This window comes from Aptenodytes forsteri, unplaced genomic scaffold (genome assembly GCF_000699145.1).
Source record: "Aptenodytes forsteri isolate BGI_AS27 unplaced genomic scaffold, ASM69914v1 Scaffold204, whole genome shotgun sequence".
Lineage (NCBI taxonomy): Eukaryota > Metazoa > Chordata > Aves > Sphenisciformes > Spheniscidae > Aptenodytes > Aptenodytes forsteri.
The window spans coordinates 1,124,239-1,141,661 of NW_008794260.1; positions in this window are offsets into that span (position 1 = coordinate 1,124,239).

The following is a 17,423-nucleotide window of genomic DNA, read 5'->3' on the forward strand; positions in this document are numbered from 1 at the left end:
TGTGACACAATATTAATGAACAATGAAAGGTAGCATTTTTAGGACACTTGAGTGAAACCATTAAATAGTACCCACAGATAGTTTTTGCTTTTGTCTATGATAATATAGACTTTTTAATATCTTCTTATTGTGTAGAAGAGGTTTGTAGTTTGTCTTGTCCTTTGCAGTTCCAAAAGAAAACACAAGGCAAAACAAGCTCAAAATTCAAATAAAAAAGATAGCATGTTTTCTCTACTGTATTAAGAAAGGATGAATAACTGTTGTGTACCTAATATGCAGAGACATCTTAGTATAACAAGATACAGCTTAACTCCAAGAGTCCTTGTTATTTAATCCATTTAGTTCTGCCCAGGGATCACATGAATTTATGGAACCCCCCTGCTACCCTCTTTGTTGACTTCCATCCCTGCTGGGAGATCCCCATCTGCTGGGAAGTGAAACTCTGTCCTGAACTTTACCTCATTTAACAGAGTGCCACATGTAAATCCAACTTCTTCATTTATTACTTTGACAGAGCAGATGGCGATGGGTTTTTAAAAGACTGTAATGTTGCTTAAACCCAGCAATATTTGTAGAAATAATAGTTTTAGCTGCTTAGATTCTAGTGCCTGGTTTTAGGAAAAGAGTCTGACACAGGCAATTAAATTTTTGAGCCATCAGTATTTAGTGATGCATCATAATTTAGCTGTTTTCAGAAAATCAAATTGTGACCAAATAATCATTCATTAAGACAGAAAATACTTTTTTAATGGAAATCTGAGACTCGTGTTTGGTGGCTGATATGAGTGACTAGTTTTCTAATAGCCTTAATCACTGGAGTATTTCTTTACTTGTTCATTTAAGCCCATTAATGAAAATGTATGATGTTAAGTCTAATATCTACTAACCCTTGATGACTATTTTGGCTTCCAGCATTGTCCTATAAATAACTGTGAATGACATGCACTGAAAATCAAAGAGTATTATTTCACTGTGATTAAAGAGAACAGGTTCACCCAAGACTTCCTTTTCATCCAGTAAGACCACAGAGAAATTCATTGTTAGGTTGAGTCAGATGTAATGTACTTCAAAATGTTTTGTCCTTAAAAATCTTACCCTAAATGCATAATGCAGGTTTTAAAAATAACCTGAAAACTCAACCTCAGCCACTGAGTTTGCTTATAGAAGGCATGTAATGGGATAGGGAACATCATGCACAATCACAGCATCCTGGGCTTGAAGACTACAAATACTGTAAATGACTTGTCCTCAAGATCACTCTAATGGTTTGTTCGTTTGTTTGTTTATATTCAGTGACATCTGAAAGGATTTTTAGCCCTGAAGAAGGAAAGTAAACCTTACATAGCCAGTGCTGACCATCCTTTTCTAACTTAAAATATCAGCTAACTTGATGCTCCTTAAAATTCAGAGTATGTATTTGATACAACCAGACTCTTTGGTTATGTTCATCTTGGCCATGAACCTTCTGATCATATTATAAGTATCATGGCCAAAGGGCACTGGTTGTTGGCGTGACATTTGTGCTCTGTCATGCAATTATGTTGTCTTGTATGGCAGCTTCAGGGTGAGACCCCATATGAAGTGAAAAATTTGTGTTCTTTGCTGTAAATTAACGAATACCTCTAATATGCACTTCCTTAGTTTTAAGTCAGGCGTTTTAAGGTTTTTCAATCTTGTGCATATGCCCTAGTGTCAGATACTGTGTTTCATAATAGGTTTTTGCCTTTCTGATGATAAATAACACTGTTTAGAAACAAGGATGTCTGTCCCCAAAGGGCTTTTATTATGAACCACACAGGCCTCCTCTGCAACTCCACTAGTCAAACTTCCGTGATACAACAGCCTGCTTTTATTGGTCATCTGGAGAACATTATACCAGGAGGAGTTTGTCTTTCAGTGTAATTTCCTTTAATATACATTGTATTGTATTTAAAATTTTAGTTCATATATTGGAACTTAAACTTTAATATCATGCTGATTTTCCTTGATTTTAGTTTCAGATAATTTTTAAGATTCTTGAGTTAAAAATTAAAACCTAAGGGACATCTCCTGCATGAAAAGCCCCAGGAAGACAATCCTGGTGGCAAATTCCTTTGCAACAATTTCTTGCAATGTGATATGCAGAAAAGTGATGCACCAGAGTAAAAGCCAGAGAGCGTCTGTTCTTATCTAATAAATCCCCTCAGGAAAATCTAAGGAAAATTGGAGTCAGGTGTGGCTATTCCTGCTTTGACTATAATCTCAGGAACACACCTCACTCTTATCAAGGCAGCTCTGATGGAAAGGGCAGCAGTCGTCATCTCCTGCACCACTGCTGCTGCCTATAAAGGTGATAGGAAAACAGTGGATAATTAGTGGGTATGTATAACATAATCTGGTGGAGAAACTGGACTGCAGTGGGAAGCAGTTTAGGCAGTATGAGGAGCTGAGAGGCCTGGGGAAGGGAAGGTAGCGGAGTTCCACTGGTGCAAGATGCGCTGGCATCCATGTACGCATGGCTCTCGCTGGTACAATCTAACCATGGCTGGTTTACAACGGAATAAAAATGCTTGCCCTTTCTTGCATTTGAGAGCCTACAGACTGAACTTTAGTAAGGAAAGCGTTTTTGCTCAGTATGAAAAAAAATGGTGGAATCAGGACCTTAATTTTTTTTCCTAAGTTGTCTAGGATTAGAATTTTCTCCTTCTTTGTAATTTATGCTTAAAACAAATGTAAAAAAGGCAGCACATATTATTTACATAAAGAGAGAAATGTAATCACTGATGAAAGTTAACACCACAAGGAATTTAAAGAAAAAAGAGAAGAAAGTCCCCAATGCGATTGCACAAGGATTTAACCCCCCCCCAAGGCCGGAAAACAACCCCTTCCTTTTCTGAACGGTTGTGCGTAGGCAGTTTATGGTATTTCGGTAATTCTGACCTTTGTTTAACTACATGGCTGTGTGTCAATAAAACGAGAAGTCTAAACAAGTAAAGCAATCACTCTGTGTACAGCTAGTTAAAATTCATGGCTAGCAGGGAACAGATTGCCACAGGAAAGCCCTCAGCCTGTCCATCTACTGGTACCATACCACCAGCAGAGCTCCTTTTATTCAAGCTTCTCCCTGTGGTTGCCTCCAATTCTTTTGCAAATCTTCCTCTCCCCTCACAAATTTATAGCCCATTGACAACTTTCTGTGGGTGGCTTGAAACATCTGGGTAGCAATCCCTCAGTCTATGTCCTGCACCCTTCCGTTAAACAATGGCGCGCAGGCCGGGGGCAGCACCGCAGCGAAACCCAGAAGGAAGAATGGAGCTGGTTAACATGTACATTCATTACCCGTGCTCAATTAGGGGGCGAGCGAAGGTGGAGGAGCTCAGGGCCTTACTTTGTCAGCCTCAGAAAAAAAAGTTCCTGCGATTGTTACATCATGTTTCATTAGACTAATTCAGTTTAGGCGATGCTAATTTCCTCCTGGATGTCAGGCCTATCACTACCAGCTGCCACTTTTACAGGAGGTTTTGCAGTAGATTTGGGCCAAGCTGGTTGAACTCGCATATCCCAGGGCCGTCGGCATGACAGAGGGGGGAACGTCTCAAAAGAGCACACACAATTCATTTACAGGAGTTTTACATTTAAATTAATTAATGGATTTTAATAGAGAGGGTAACTTTTCCCCAGAGTTTTAAAAGCATTCGATAGCTGCGATAAAGCTCCCTATTGAACTCTAAATTTAAATATTTTATAAGAAATGTCTGTATTTCTAGGGATTTATCTGAAAAGCTATGTCTTTTAGCAGAGACTTTTTTGCTGTAGGATAACCAGGCAATGTGAGAGAAGGAAAAGGGGAAGGAACCTTTTCCTACTTTTTTCTGGATAGCATAATCATACTAGGAGATTAAATTAGGAGATTTACAGTTGCAATAAATATTCTTTGGGTTTTTTTGTGCTTTCTCCCCCTTATATATAGATATCTGAGGGTGTTTAATGATGGGCAAAGGAAGATATAGTATATTCTTCCCTTGTATTTTTGTTATTCAGTGTGTAACAGTGCTCCTAAATGACACATGCTAAGTCAGAGTTACTTAGTTGTTTTATTGAGATCTGTTGATCCAGGCTGATGTTTGTTTAACTTCTCCGTTGTTGGACCGTCCAAGTGCTGTGTGTCATGTTCCTCACTGCAAACTGTGAATGCAGGAGGTATCACAACTTACAGATCTTGGTAAATTCTGGGCAAAATTTTGCTCCAGATCTAGACTAATGTTCCCATTTTAGTATGTCAAGATTAGGTACTTAAATTTATAAATGATGTTGGTTTTATTGTCATTATGTTCTATTATACAGCTGCTGTATTAATTTTTGGAAATTTGGGGCAGAGATAGAGAGTCAGGCCTTTTGTTGAGACTGAAGGACGTCAAGCAGCTTGTCAAAACACGCTCATGCAGATGGGTTCTCTGACACCTCTTCCCCGCCCCCCACCCCCCCAAAAGAAAGAGGAACAGAAAAAAGCAGCATCTCTCACTGTAACTTGGACTGTATCATCCCTTGCTGAACTTTCTTCCTGGCTTAATAACACATCTACATCAGGGTAACGTGCTTTGTGCTGTTGTTCTGGGACAATAGATCTGTGACCTCAAAAGGCGCACTTCAAATCCACCCAAGTGGCAAAGCAGCGGTAGGATGACATACCAACCTATTATTACCTGCAGAACAGTAAATATGTCAGGCGATGAGGCTGATTCACAGTTGGTATTGATGGGACATGAACTTTGGAGATAACGTACAAACATGTCTGACCTGTTAAACTGTAACTGTTTTTCTTCAGTGTGTGCTGAAGAACAACGATGGCTATTAGTCTATTTTTATAGAGAGAGGACTACTGGCAGGTGCTATAAGTCTCTCCAGAGAGCTTTGGTACAAAAATGATTAACTGACTGAGACAGGAATTTGAGCACACCCACAATTACTGTGTGTCATCTCAGAGAAGATAGTGTATGTAATATTAGTTGGGATGGGAAACTGCCTTGCTATCGAGTATCAAATACTTAAAGCAAATCATTAAGACTCAGTCTACAGTGCAGGAAAATGCCTTTCTTTAGGAAAGAATAATCTGTTTGCAGTCATTCTCAGAATAGAAAAACTCGCTAAATTTACTGAGGAAATTGTTTGTCTGTCTCTAAAGAAAATGTGCATACACAAATACTAAGCCATGCATTAGTTATTGGAGAGCAGGATGAGGTTATTATTGAACAAAATATAAGTAATATTTAAGAACATGATAGAAATCCTGACTTTTTAAAATACTTTCTTTAGAAATGTGTTTTCAGACTTCAATATTGTCATTATTTTGTCAAAAAACTCATGACAGGCATTTAAATCAGAATAATAATTATTAATTTTCAGCCAAAACAAATCCTGTAAAAACTTACTATATTTTTAGTGCTAATTGATTAATTAAAAAATAATTTTCAAGGTGATTCATTTATTTAATAGCAGCTATGAATTACACATGAATGGATCCATCTCTGAAGAGAAAACAAAGGTGTATGTTTTAATCCCTTATGGAAATCGTTCAGTAAATTCCTGCAGGATACATATTTCATTGATTGGCATCTGTCTACACTTGAAACAAAGGGAAAAACAAAGGGAAAAGAATTCCCTGTGGCACATCCCCTGAGGACTGGGGAATTTCTGTCTTTTATCTATTGTGGGTGTAAACACTACATCTCACCCTTCCAAACTAAAGCTTTTGCTCCTGAAATTAGAGATACTTTGCGCTTCTTGTCACATCCCAGCTCTCTGTGAAGAGAGGTCCTCTAAGGAGCTTCTGCTTATCTTGTTTTACTTTGAAACCTGTTCAAAGGAAAGAAGAAAGATCCCACTTAGCCTAGTTAGCCTGAGACTAGATCATTTGGTTTCCTTATGGAAAGGCTTCCCTTTAAAGATAAGAGCCCTTAGAATGTGTCAGATAATTTGAGTTAAACTTTTGGATTGTATGTCTTACTGTTGGTCTAAGTACTTCCGTGGCTGTCTGCTCTAGCATGTGAGCGTATCACAGTTACTCAGTTTTGTCATTATAGCATCCCAGTGAGATAAGAAAATGTCTTTATTTTGTGCCTGGGAAACTGAATCACAGGGTAGGTGAAGAATCTCACCAGAAGTCAAATGGAAGCTCTGTGGGAAGCTCTGTGGTTTATCCAGGGTACTAAAACTAGGTCTGGTGTCCCAGAGCAGTGCTGTCCTCACAAAAACATCCTTTCTCTTACTCTTATCAGTTGTGCTAACACCTAGTAAATGCTTTTTGTTGAGAATCATGTCCAAATCATGCACAGGCCTAAATCAGCAGCAGTGCTGATTAGGTAGAGGTACAGCATTTTAAGATACTACTCACACTGTGTATGGGTCCATTTTTGTAAGATGTTGAGTGCTGTGCATTCTTTAATGATGTGGCTACATATTAAGGACTTAGCCTTATGAATAAATTTTTGTGGCTTCCAAGGCAAAATAAGAGAAGATATTCCTTTAAAGTTCAGATAAAAAAATTAAGTGAACAAGTTTTATCAGAATTTTGAGATTAGAATATGTAATGATTTATCATGATTCACCTACCTTAAATTGCAATAATATGATGATTTTATCACTGAATTTGCACTGTTGTAATACAGCTATTCTGGGATCAAAGTGAAAGCATCTCCTCCAGTGAACAGGAGCAGGATCCAGAGTGATGACCCTCTCTACCCCCAAAAGACTGCAATAATGTGATTCTGGGCTAACTTTTCCTGTATGCTTAGCGAGAGCTAGTGAGAGCTAGGATTGATTCTTCAATGGTGCAGATTTTTTTTCAGTTTAAATAGGACTTGGATATCATCTCTGGCAATCCATGAATTCAGTTAAAAGAAAGTATCTGAAGCAAACTCTTTGTTTCCCCATGTCTGCTGCAGTTACCAGTAATAATGAGAAAGGGAATGACAGGATTTGAACTGAGCTAGGTTACAGCAGAGCAACATCTGGTGCAGAAGCCCATCACTGCTCAGTTGTATGTGTGAGTGACATGGGGAGAGAGAAGGTGCAGCCTATGTTCTCTCTTGGGCTGCAGCTGGGGAGGTTACCAATAGGTCTCCGTATGTAGTGACTGTGGCTACTGATGACGCCTGTGCTTGTCACAATACTTACACTAAGGGTCTCTATGGTGGAATACAGAAAGTGCTACTCAACTGTGCAGGCACCCCCATGAAAGTGTCATGACATTGGAGGAAAGGCTTAGAAGCAAAATGAAGTACTGGCATTTCTGTTCCAGTTTGGGGAAGGATTTGAAATCCACATCATCAGAAATGGTTGTGCCATTTGATAGGAGTAGCACAAGTGTAGTGATACTGGCTGAAACGTGCCTATATTTATGTAAATATACACTCATATGCGTATATATAAATACATATATATATTCAACTGTACTTTAATTTTTTTTTTCTTGTACTGTTCTTCCACACTTAAAAAAACAAATGTCAAATTGATAGAAGATCATGTTCTCCTACACTGCCTTTGGAGTCTCACTTATTCAGGTAGTTATAAAAAAGTTATTTCAGGTGTAAGTAAAGTATCATAAACCATCTTATAGAATCATCATAGAATCATAGAATAGTTTGAGTTGGAAGGGACCTCTAAAGGTCATCTAGTCCAACCCCCCTGCCATGGGCAGGGACATCTTCAACTAGATCAGGCTGCTCAGAGCCCCGTCCAACCTGACCTGGAATGTTTCCAGGGATGGGGCATCCACCATCTCTCTGGGCAACCTGTGCCAGTGCTTCACCCATTGTTTTTCTGTCACAAGCAAATTGTTTCTTTGTGCTAGTAGACGTTCCACTTTTTTAACATCCAACCTGTGGCAATCATTAGCTCCTAGGCTGACAATGATGAGAGCATTGTCAATTCTTGATTAATGAAAGATTGCTTTCCTAGACTATTTGTCTAACATTAGGCACTGGACTGAGTAGTCAAGTTGTCTTGTTTCTATCCTTGCCTGACTGCCTGGCAAATTTATTGATTTTAGGATTTCAGTGTCTAGTGTCTTATGTCTCATGTCTAATGGCTCCTGTGCATTTCCATAATCTTTCTGGGACAGGTTAGATGACACAAGCTGAGTTTCCTAATGTGGTTCTGAACATTGCTGTCCTGGTTTAACCCCAGCCGGCAACTAAGCACCACGCAGCTGCCCACTCATTCCCCCCAGTGGGATGGGGGAGAGAATCGGAAGGGTAAAATTGAGAGAGCTCATGGATTGAGATAAAAACAGTTTAATAATTAAAAAGAAACAACAACAACAACAACAATAATAATAATAAATTGTAAGGAAAAGAGGAAAAATAACAGAGAGAAAAATAAAGCCCAAGAAAGACAAGTGATGCAAATGAAAACAATTGCTCACCACCAACTGACTGATGCCCAGTCAGCCCCCGAGAAGCACCCCCCCCCCGCCAACTTCCCCCCGGGGGTCAGCTGTCCCAGCTGTGTCCCCTCCCAGTTTCTCGTGCACCCCCAGCCTACTCGCTGGTGGGGTGGGGTGAGAAGCAGAAAAGGCCTTGACTCTGTGTCAGCACTGCTCAGCAGTAACTGAAACATCCCTGTGTTATCAACGCTGTTTTCAGCACAAATCCAAAACACAGCCCCATACTAGCTACGATGAAGAAAATTAACTCTATCCCAGACAAAACCAGTACAATGGCCTTGTAAGCAATCCAGATACCACACATGCAAAGCAGAGATGTTATGACTGTTGCCTCAATGAGCTTTAACTTTTGATACTGTTATACTTTCCTCCACAGTCTTACTCAGATCCTTCAAAAGCACCACTGGCTTTAGATAGTTTGTGATGGTTGCATCATCATCTCCCATAACACAGTACTTCCCAGGTAGATGAACTTACCCACTATAGACAGTGAATACTTGTAATGGGTGCTACATAAGATTTAGCAAAATCAAATACTTTGAGTATAACAACAAGACACTGCGATAGTTCTGTGTACCCTCAGGCCTCAGGTCTGAATTACAGCATTTTTTCAGGTTACATATACAAGAGTGATAATTTATTTACTGAATTAACTCTGCTGTGGCTGCCTGATTTTCGGCAGTGTGGAGAAATTTACAGTGATGTCAGTGAATGCAGGAGATTCTTATCATCTCTGAACATGGAACATTTGTGTTAGGCTTCAAGTTTATAAAACTACAGTTACTGATTTTTTTCCCCTACATTCCTATTATCAAAATAGATACTGGACTATGTTTTCTATATTGACATGATAAATTAGACCTCAAAATACAATTGAAATATGCCAATTTTACACTAGTTAAGGATCTGATTCAGCAAATAAAGTAGAAAACATAATCTGGAGGTAATATTCGAACAATATCACTCTGCAGAGATATTTCTGAGAGGATTTGTTTAGCCTATTTTGTGCCTGCAAACTTTGCATATAGGTTAAAAGTTCTGGGAAGTTGGAAGGGAAGAGTTAGAAGGGAGGCTTACCTAATACAAAAGCAAAATGCCATGAGAATTCCTCCTGTGCAGCCATTAGATACCAGAACCTGTCGTGCAATGGTGATTTATTGTGGGAAAGAATAAGAAAGATTGTGTGTATAAATCAGAGTGTTAGCTGAGTTGTGGCTAACTTCAAAGCCTTCACACTTCCTTCCCTCTACTTTTTACTCTATTCTACAGCTTCTTTTCCCAGTGGAAACTGCCTTTCTCCTTCATCTATGTGTTACTCAAGGTCTGCCTTCTTAGGTACTTTAAACACCCCTGATTATAGCAGGGGTTTTGACCTTTTGCTTTAGATTCTGTGTAACTATCAATGTCTTGCTTGGGAACGTTACAGATACTCTGCTGCACTGGGCTGAGAAGTGCTGAACTGCTTTCAGAGGGCAGTCTTCATTGCTCTCAAACAACTAAGGGTCATATGGTAGGGTAACCATTAAAAAAAAACACAAAACAAAACAAAACTTAAAAATGACGCAAAATAAATGACATAGCTTCATGTAGTGCCTGATAATCCAGCTGTCTTTGCCTCTGCAGATGGACTTGGCAGAATGCCTGAGCAATAATTACCAAAAAGATTTTTCTAACTTTTCTTAAGTTAAATGAACCAACTACTGAAAGAAAATTGTTCACTTGTTAGAAAACAACATCAGAATATTAAAATGGGTAATATCACGATAAAGAAATACTTATTTTTTTTCCTTTACTTCTTATTAAACTTCAATGACTTCAAGGTCAGCCTAGTGGTGGGTTTTTTTGGTGGGGGGAGGAAGCGAGCTGAGAAAGACTGAAGGCTCTCTGGAGATGGGAGAGTATTTTCTGTCTTTTACCAGTGATTTTTAGCAAAGGACAAACTAATGAATGTGTAAGCATGCAACCATGACAACAGTGCAAGAAGAAAAAGCCTCATTACCCACAAAATTGCTGAAATTACTGTTCTCATAGGTTTCCACTGAAGAGCTGCTGTTTTCCCTAGACTGAGTTTCTGTTACTTGTCCAGACTGTGGACTTTTTATAACTTTTGTTCACTTTTCATCTCTAATAAACACCCAAACAGCTATGCCCGTCTTGAAACTCAAAGGTGTGATTGCAAGTCATAGAAACCTACCTGTGAAAACTTGTGTAGTTGCTAAGTCTGGGTTTCGGCAGCATCTGCAAAACTCACTCAGGACACTGTGCCAACGTGGGAACCATGCTGATGTTGGCCCACCGTTATTAGTTGTCAGCCTAGCTTGGTTAGAACTTTTTCAGGTAAGCCTGCATGAATTGTGACATCATCTTTGAGTTGCAGGACAGGTATGTACTTTGCCACAAGTTCTACCTCTTAACTAACCACTTCCCGTTGGTATGTATATGGTGCCCAGTACTGAAAGTAGACTCCAAATTTTTAGAAATAGTCTATGACTTAGGGGGCTATCTGCATGTCAAAAGTCCTTACATACAGAAGGAACCAAAGTAACTTTTTGTTTGCTTTTGCAAGGTAGCGGTCAGTTATGGGTAGATGATCTTTTATCTGTGCACTTTTATATTTAGTCAAATATTTTGCAGAGAAGCTGCTGTTTTAGCCTGATAGAGAGGAGTGCATGGCATGGTCTTTCTAAAGACCTTAATTTTGCTAGATCCTGTTTTGTTCCTCTGCCATCGTAGAATAGATTGGGTTCAGTGATATGGTTCCTAACCAGGGACAGAATCATAGTAGTACTGAAGGGACTCTGGACCACAGAAATGAAATGACTTGTTCAAAACCACACAGCCAGGAAGGAGCTATGGATGGGACAGAACAGAGAAGGTTGTTTTGGCACTTTGTTTGCCCTTTATCGCTTGTAGGAAATTCTATGAGAAGACATTTCAGGGAAAATCTGTTTTCTGCCTTTTTTTTTCTTACCTATTTGTCTTTCCTCTCTGTCTCCACTCTCTCTCCATATTCTCATTCAGCTGCACTGATGTTATCTGACTTCGGTATACCTTGATCTCATTCTAGTCTAATAATTCTCAGGCTGCCTGTATGCTACATCTGTGAGCTGAATTAAGCATGTCATCTTCCAGGTCACAATTTAAAACCTTAAATAAAACTCAGTGTAACACTGCAGTAAACCACTGGCCAGGTCTCTACAGGCTAACATATTGTCATTTATCATTAGGCTTTGTTTGCTGTACTTGCTTGCCCCTCATTTCTACCATAAAAATCCTATAGTTCAGGCACTAGCTGTCAGTAATGAAAGTTAAGACTTTTAGCTCATTGCTGGTCAGCTCAGTACCTTCATGTCCTTCCTGGAAATAGTTGCCAAAAGAAAAGGTTAAGAGTTGCACAGTAATAAGGTCATAAGATACCGAAGGACAGCAATACAAGGGGGAGGAGAACAATAGCAAGGACAGCTGGGAGAGCTGAAATAGTAAAAGTTTGCTTGAGAGAATACCATCAGTGGCAATGACATCAAGAGGAAATGGGAACAGTTATGAGAAGAGAAAAGCAGATCATTAGAAGAAAAAGGAAGTGTTGAGCATAGAAAGAATCCAGTACCATGCTCAATTAAACCTGTATTGCACATCTAGTCAAGACACCTCTTCAGAGGTTAAAAAGAAAATTAGTTGGATATCTGTATTTAACAGCTGACATTTTATTTCAGTTAAAATAAAAAACAAAAAGAAGGATGCAGAAAATCTCTTGTATCACTTGTTTGCCTTATGGGTCCTGAATTACAGAGGTCCAATAGATCTCAAATGGAAGAGTACCACTCTATGTTACCACAGGCCTGAGCTGGGGATGTGATTGCTTAATATAGATAATCTAATATTGTGAACTGCATTAAAGATATCTTGGGATACTCATTTAAGGAGAAGTTTGTGTAATAACATTTGTCACTATATTCTGCAATATTAAAGAAGAGGCATGTTTTGAATTATTAAGCTATAGTTCTCTCTTGAGTTGTAAATCAGCTGAAGTTTCAGTTCAAATAAATCTTCTCCAAAACCTCTAAGGGCTTCTCTCTTCCTCCCATACTCCTCCCAGTTCAATTGCATTCTTGATTACCCTCCAAAATCTATTCATTTATGCTGATTGTTAAATATCCTCTCCCCATTTCCACTAACTACATCATTATCAGCCTTACCTCAGCAGGACCATTTATCCTGTCCTTTACTGTGCTCTCATATTACCCTCCTTCCTCTCCTCTGACCACTGACCTTCACCTTCTCCACTCCGCTGTCTTTTCTACTGTCAAAAGCTCCATCCCTGTTTATTTCTACCTGATCTAATTTTGTCTGGATTTTACTAACCCTCTGCTAGGTGTCATGTGATGAACAGTGAACCTGAAGATTTTGTGTTAGTGAATCTTCAAAGTTCTTGAGTCCTTCTAAAGTGTATTTTGCAGTGATGATAAGGTTTGGAAACAGTGAGAAAGGTGGTATTTATTTATTTTTTTAAATTTTGTATACTGTTTTGATAAAATTTGGAATAAAAAATGTTGAGGGGAAAAGTCTCAGGAAAATGTAATGAATTTTCTAAGATAAAGAAGTGAAAGCAGAAGGACTTTCACTTAATTGAACACATTTTCATTATTTTATCTTCTTTTATTTTTCTGTCTTTTCTTTTTCCATGTCCTCTCACTTTTCCCACACATTTTTCTTCCCTGCCATAGCGAAAATGAATGAAGTGATGTATCACCATTTGGGAGGTTACAAGGCTGGGAATCCAGATCCTATCAGGTTGCAAGTGCATTGAGCTACTCCCAGAATGGAACAACAGAGCTTTTCCTACCATGCAGTTACAGCAAAAGGGTTTTGGGAGATCTCTGTGGGATGTGATGATCAGCTTTCTCTTCCAAATAACTGTCTGAAGCTTTAACCATTCTTGAAAATTTAAGGATGGTTTTGTTTAGGAACAACAACGTAGAACAGATGTTTGTTTTTTCCTGCTTCCTTTTCTCTGTCTCTGGACAGAAAACAGGGGGAACAACTTAAATGTCTCTATACACAGGGCAGCACAGAATCACTATGAACCCCTAAACCAGCAGGATGTGCAACAGGCTGGCATGAACAAGCAGGGTGCTGCGTCCCCCCCAGCTCTCAGGGCTGGAGTGGGAGCTGGACCATGCAGGAAAGCATGGAAAGCAGTTGTGCCCACCCTCATAATAAGAATGGAAAAGAAAGAGCTCTTCTCAACCCTTTCATCTGAATAGGAACTGGCAACAGTTTTGTTTTATATTTTTAGGCTCTTACCAGTGCATGAGAGTCCCTTGGCTCCCCCATTCTGCTTAAATCAAGAAGCCAGGCAAAGGTCACCAGTTTTATGAACTGTATCACGCTAAGAGGGCAGGCCTCTTAGGTGAAAAAAAGAAAAAGATCAAGAGTGAACAGGTGAAAATAATCAAGATTTAAATCCTCTCTTAATGTGGTAAATTCTGTGGGTCAAGCTAGCGCAGCACTGAAATGGGCAGGCGTGGAAGCTCACATTTCCCCGGGGTGTGACTAATGCAACTCTAAAACAACACACATAATCCCAAAGTATTAAAGCACTCATAAAAGAACACGCCTCTTAAGTATATGAATATTGTGTGAAGTGTGTGTCTGCTTTATGGGATGTTGTTTCTTAGTCAGACTGCCTCAGCATGGAATATCCTGGTGCTAATGCACCTCTCTTTCTTTTTCTCTGTTTTGCGGTGGAAGCTTACTGACGTTAGTGGATTATCCCCTAGCATTTCTAGATGTATGGGACAATATTTTATTCAGCTGTTTTTTCCCCTGGCAATAATGGCAAAGGCTATCTGAGTGCTCCTTATTTAAGGCTATCTAAGCGCTTACACTTCAGCAATGTACTGCACAATAAAAAGGTTTGTGACAGGAGCTTGGGGTATTTTTCTGTCTCTAGATAGGTAGACACTATTTAATTGCTATGATATTTCACAACATCTTGTAATTACCAGCTGGATTTGCTTCTGGCCCATGCACTGATGTTTCAGGTTTTCCTTTCAGGTACACTGGAGCAGTGTCTTTGAATTAAACAGAATTGGAAGTGTGTGCATTAGGTACAAACAGCAGTCCTTCATGTTTGAACTAAAAGAGAGAGAACTAAAAGAGAGAGCACAGGTTGGTGGGAATTTTGTGTATCAAGAAAAAAAAAAACCAAAGCCCGGCCTTGCTGTGTAAAATTCCACTTCAAAAAAGAAAACCCAGAAAGTGAGTAGTTTGTTACAATCAAGCGGAAAGTCAACAGAGACTCTTGAACTTTTCCTGTTTTTGTTGTGTCTAAAGTCCAGCAATTGGTTGAGACTAATAGCCAGTTTCTCAGGGTTACATTAATAATTCAAAGAATTTGACCAAGCCACAACTGAAAAATGGTTTTTCCTTTGCAAAAGGTTGATGGCAAGTTTGATTAAAACCTTTTATTCCTCATAAACAACTTCTGCAGTTAAATAACCCTTTTATTTTAGACTTGTTTAATTTATTAAAGTTTCATCTCATCCATTTGCTTAGTGAAACCATTTCTTTGCAAAGGTTTGATAGAAAAGAGAGTCTGAGATGTTTAAGTGAAAATAAATATCTGTAGCATTTAAACCTTTACATCTACTTAAGAACAAACTATTATTTTAAGTTGAGCATTTACAAGATGTTTAAAGGAAGACAGGATCCTTCTGTCTTGGTCTATAATGTTTCTGTGGAACTACTGGAGCTGGAGATTATTCTCACATAATGAATGAAAGATGATTTACTACTCCTAGCATGATGTCTTCTCTGGGGCAGTCTGGGATTTTTAACCCTGCCTCTGGACTTCCTTATTCATACTCTAACTCCTAACTGCCTTTAATATGTGAATACGAGACTCCAATACTCATCAAGGCATTAAGTTCTGTCTTCAGAGAGATTTTAGCAGCTGAAATGTGGACTGTGATAGAAACGATTTTGAAAAATGCTTGTAAAATTGAATACCACAGTACTAAATAATTCTATTTCTTATCATTTGCACTATTCCAAAAGCACAGGGAGAAAGAAAACCACCTGATCATCTTATCAGAGAATTCCTCTGCCAGGCAGAGTTTTCCAACAAACAGTTTTTCTCTCGTCAATAGTTTATCTCCTACCAGCAGGTTTCATGTTAAATGAGTTGTCTGCCTGCACCACTCAAATGGGGTTGCTCCATGTTCATGCAGTGGGCCCTGCACTCCCCAGCTGCTCATCCCCTCCTCTACACCCTCCCTTCTTTAATAAAGAGCACTAGGAACATGCCTAGGTGAAAACTAGTACAGCCGAAAGAAAGAAAGAAAACAAGGTTAATTTAAGCTGGGACTTACTGGGTGTCTGAATAAACATGGTGTTACCACAAGGAAGAAAACTGCATGGGAGTGAGAAGTGACTGCGGTGATGGGAAGTGGAGACTACCTAATTTGGTGGAAAAACTGGCTGAAAATGATAGTTGAGTTACAATGTAGCTTTATTCTGTGTCAAATATTGGCTGTCCTCCCACAGTCACTGCAAATCTGGTATAATAAAACTCCATATCAACATATGCTAGCTAATTTAACAGAAGTGTTGGGAAGTGGACTACCTAATTTGGTGGAAAAACTGGCTGAAAATGATAGTTGAGTTACAATGTAGCTTTATTCTGTGTCGAATATTGGCTGTCCTCCCACAGTCACTGCAAATCTGGTATAATAAAACTCCATATCAACATATGCTAGCTAATTTAACAGAAGTGTGTTTATATATCCACTCCTGATCTAGGCAAACTTGAACAGTATGTGACCTGGCAATGCACAGGGCTGGTACAGGTGGGTTTGCAGCCTCAGACTTTCTTTTGTAGCCAGTGTGCTCAGAGATCAGGAGCTGCAACCATCTGTCTGGCAGTGACCTCTGTCCCACCGCATGCACTGGCCATCGGACGAGTTAAGCATCCAGCCTGCAGTTTTGTCTAGGCATTTCATGCTACTGTTCTAGAGCCCCGTTGATTCGGATAATGTGTTAATGGCACCTGATACACAGGTTCAATACAGAAGATAGATATTCAAGTTCAGTTTGCATATGCAAATATTGGTCACAGAATTGTTCCTCAGAAAGATCATTTGGATTTCGTTCCTAAAGCATAATGGCAAAACATATTAATACTGAACTATTATATAGCTGTTTTAATTTCAAATGTTAATTCCATTTTTTAAGATCTTGTCAAGTAATTCGTTGAGTTATAGGGCGTAAAGAAGAAATACAAAATCAAAATATGAACATCCATATAATAATAGAGCTGACAGAATGATTAGTTTATGAAAGCAAGCAGTATTCCTGACCTTTCTAGACACACCATTTACTCTGCTTAGGGTTTTCTTTCTCACTCTTGTGCCATTACACGGTTTCTGCAATGCTGGGGAAAAAGCCTAGCTTTTCTGGACAACAAGCACTTTAGATCCCTCACACCTTATAAAATGGATGTAAATATATGTCCAGTGGCAAATAGCTTTAGGGTATTTAAATCACATTTGCTGCTTGAATTTAAATACATTCTAGTGATCTAGCACTCTGCTGACCTCTGGATAGAAAATACCTCTGTCCGAATACACCTTATTCCCAATATTGTGAACAATCACGTTGCTGTTTCTTACAATTTTGCTTTCACCATGTTGCTCTACTTTGATTTCCTCCTATTTTTCATCCTGACATACACACACACTAATGGTTGTTAATATCCTTTCTAGAAACTGAGTCCTGGTTACACTGCTCTTCAGGTAATAGCTAGGGGTAGGCAGGCATGGGACCATAAAAATACAATCTTTAATCTTAAGGACTTCCTGTTCAGGAAGGACTAAGTGCAGACCAAATGGCACCAAGCGAACAATGTGACCTGCACTGACTTTTAACGTGAATAAACAAGTCTGATTAAGAGTTATTCACTGCTAGATATTCTCAGCAATTCTGAAAGAAAAATAGTAGC